This window comes from Dama dama, unplaced genomic scaffold, assembly GCF_033118175.1.
Source record: "Dama dama isolate Ldn47 unplaced genomic scaffold, ASM3311817v1 ptg000109l, whole genome shotgun sequence".
Lineage (NCBI taxonomy): Eukaryota > Metazoa > Chordata > Mammalia > Artiodactyla > Cervidae > Dama > Dama dama.
The window spans coordinates 447,121-451,260 of NW_026870920.1; positions in this window are offsets into that span (position 1 = coordinate 447,121).

The window sequence follows — 4,140 nt, forward strand, 5'->3', positions numbered from 1 at the left end:
GTTTTTGAACACCGTTTCATAATCCTCCTATTTTTCAGTCTGTTTCATGCTCCTCATATTTTTGACATCTTTTGAAGCTCTTCATATTTTTCACACCTTTTCAGCCTCTTCATGTTTTTCAACACCACTTCATGCTCCTCCTATTTTTCAGACCGTTTCATGCTCCTCATATTTTTGACACCTTTTGAAGCTCTTCATTTTTTTCACATCTTTAGAAGCTTTTCATATTTTTCACACCTTTTCAGGCTCTTCATGATTTTCAACACCGCTTCATGCTCCTCCTATTTTTCAGACAGTTTCATGCTCATCTCATTTTTGACACCTTTTGAAGCTCTTCATATTTTTCAGACCTTTTGAAGCTCTTCATATTTTTCATATTTTTGAAGCTCTTCATATTATCACACTTTTCAGACACTTCGTGATTTTCAACACCGCTTCATGCTCCTGCTATTTTTCAGATCGTTTCATGCTCCTAATGTATTTCACACCTTTAGAAGCTCTTCATATATTTCACAACTTTTCTGGGTTTTCATTTTTTTCAACACCACTTCATCCTCCTCCTATTTTTCAGACCTTTTCATGCTCATTTCTTTTTGACACCTTTTGAAGCTCTTCATATTTTTCACACCTTTTCAGGCTCTTGATGATTTTTAACACCTCTTCATTCTCCTCCTATTTTTCAAACCGTTTCATGCTCATCTCATTTTGACACCTTTAGAAACTCTTCATATTTTTCACACCTTTTCAGGCTCTTCATGTTTTTCAACACCGCTTCATGCTCCTCCTATTTTTCAGACTGTTTCATGCTCCTCATATTTTTGACACCTTTTGAAGCTGTTCATATTTTTCACACCTTTTCAGGCTTTTCCTGTTTTTGAACACCATTTCATGCTCCTCCTTTTTTTTGACACATTTTGAAGGTCTTCATAATTTTCACACCTTTTCAGTCTCTTCATGTTTTTCAACACCGTTTCATGCTCCTCCTATTTTTCAGATCATTTCATGCTCCTCATATATTTCACATCTTTTGCAGCTCCTCATATTGTTCACAACTTTTCAGTCTCTTCAGGTTTCTGAACATCACTTCATGCTTCTCCTATTTTTCACACCGTTTCATGCTCCTCATATTTTTGACACCTTTTCAAGCTCTTTATATATTTCCCACCTTTTCAGGCTCTTAATGTTTTCAACACCGCTTCATGCTCATCCTATTTTTCGGACCGCTTCATGCTCCTCATATTTTTGACATCTTTTGAAGCTCTTCATATTTTTCACACCTTTTCAGGCTCTTCATGTTTTCAACACCGTTTCATGCTCTTCCTATTTTTCAGACCGTTTCATGCTCCTCATATTTTTAACACCTTTTGAAGCTCTTCATATTTTTCACACCTTTTCAGGCTCTTCATGTTTTTGCACACCGCTTCATGCTCCTCCTATTTTTCACACCGTTTCATGCTCCTCTCATTATTGACACATTTCGAAGCTATTCATATTTTTCACACCTTTGAAAGCTCTTCATATTTTTCACACATTTTCAGGCTTTTCATGTTTTCAACACCGCTTCATGCTCCTCCTTTTTTTCAGACCGTTTCATGCTCCTCATATTTTTCACAGCTTTTGAAGCTGTTCATATTTTTCACATCTTTTCAGGTTCTTCATGTTTTGGAACACCGTTTCAAGCCCCTCCTATTTTTCAGACCGTTTCATGCTCCTCATATTTTTGACACCTTTTGAACCTCCTCATTTTTTCACAACTTTTGAAGCTCTTCATGTTTTTCCACACCACTCCATGCTGCCTCTATTTTTCAGACCGTTTCCTGCTTCTCCTATTTTTCAAACCGTTTCATTCTCCTCATATTTTTGACACCTTTTGAAGCTCTTCATGTCTTTCAACACCGTTTCATGCTGCTCCTATTTTTCAGACCGTTTCATGATCCTCTTATTTTTCAGACCGTTTCATGCTCCTCATATTTTTGACACTTTTGAAGCTCTTCATGTCTTTCAACACTGTTTCATGCTGCTCCTATTTTTCAGACCGTTTCATGTTCCTCATATTTTTCACACCTTTTGAAGCTCTTCATATTTTACAAAACTTTTCAGGTTCCTCATGTTTTTGACGACTGCTTCGTGCTCCTCCTATTTTTCAGACCGTTTCATGCTCCTCATATATTTGACACCTTGTGAAGCTCTTCCTATTTTTCACACCTTTTCAGGCTCTTCATGTTTTTCAACACCGTTTCATGCTCCTCTTATTTTTCAGACCGCTTCAGGCTCCTCATGTATTTCACACCTTTTCAAGCTCTTCATATTTTTCACACCTTTTCAGGCTCTTCATGTTTTTGAACACCGTTTCATGCTCCTCATATTTTTCAGACCGTTTCAGGCTCCTCATATTTTTGACACCTTTTGAACCTCCTCATTTTTTCACAACTTTTGAAGCTCTTCATATATTTTACACCTTTTCAGGCACTTCATGATTTTCACGACCACTTCATGCTCCTCCTATTTTTCAGATCGTTTCATGCTCCTCATATTTTTGACCCCTTTTGAAGATCTTCATGTTTTTCACACCTTTTCAGGCTCTTCATATTTTTGAACACCATATCATGCCCCTCCTATTTTTCAGAACGTTTCAGGCTCCTCATATTTTTGACACCTTTTGAAGCTCCTCATATTTTTCACACCTTTAGAAGCTCTTCATATATTTCACAACTTTTCAGGCACTTCATGTTTTTCAACACCACTTCATGCTCCTCCTATTTTTCAGACCGGTTCATTCTCCTCATATTTTTGACACCTTTTGAAGCTCTTCATATTTTTCACACCTTTTCAGGCTCTTCATGTTTTTCAACACCACTTCATGCTCCTCCTATATTTCAGACCAGTTCATGCTCCTCATATTTTTGACACCTTTTGTAGCTCTTCATATATTTCACACCTTTTGAAGCTCTTCATATTTTTCACACGTTTTCAGGCTCTTCATGTTTTTCAACGCCGCTTCATGCTCCTACTATTTTCAGACCGTTTCGACCTCCTCATGTATTTCGCACCTTTTGAAGCTCTTCATATATGTCACACCTTTTAGGCTCTTCGTCTTTTTAAAACCGTTTCATGCTCATCCTATTTTTCCCACTGTTTCATGCTCCTCATATATTTGAGACCTTTTGAAGCTCTTCATATTTTTCACACCTTTTCAGGCTCTTCATGTTTATCAACACAGTTTCATGCTCTTCCTAATTTTCAGACCGTTTCATGCTCCTCATATTGTTGACACTTTTTGAAGCTCTTCATATTTTTCCACCTTTTCAGGCTCTTCATTTTTTTCAACACCGCTTCATGCTCCTCCTATTTTTCAGACCGTTTCATGCTCACATCATTTTTGACAACTTTTGAAGCTCTTCTTATTTTTCACATCTTTTGAAACTCTTCATATTTTTCACACTTTTTTAGGCTCTTCATATTTTTCAACACCGCTTCATGCTCCTGCTATTTTTCAGATCGTTTCATGCTCCTCATGTATTTGACACATTTAGAAGCTCTTCATATTTTTCACACCTTTTCAGGCTCTTCATGTTTTTCAACACCGTTTCATGCTCCTCCTATTTTTCAGACCGCTTCAGGCTCCTCATGTATTTCACACCTTTTCAAGCTCTTCATATTTTTCACACCTTTTCAGGCTCTTCATGTTTTTGAACACCGTTTCATGCTCCTCATATTTTTCAGACCGTTTCAGGCTCCTCATATTTTTGACACCTTTTGAACCTCCTCATTTTTTCACAACTTTTGAAGCTCTTCATATATTTTACACCTTTTCAGGCACTTCATGATTTTCACGACCACTTCATGCTCCTCCTATTTTTCAGATCGTTTCATGCTCCTCATATTTTTGACCCCTTTTGAAGATCTTCATGTTTTTCACACCTTTTCAGGCTCTTCATATTTTTGAACACCATATCATGCCCCTCCTATTTTTCAGAACGTTTCAGGCTCCTCATATTTTTGACACCTTTTGAAGCTCCTCATATTTTTCACACCTTTAGAAGCTCTTCATATATTTCACAACTTTTCAGGCACTTCATGTTTTTCAACACCACTTCATGCTCCTCCTATTTTTCAGACCGGTTCATTCTCCTCATATTT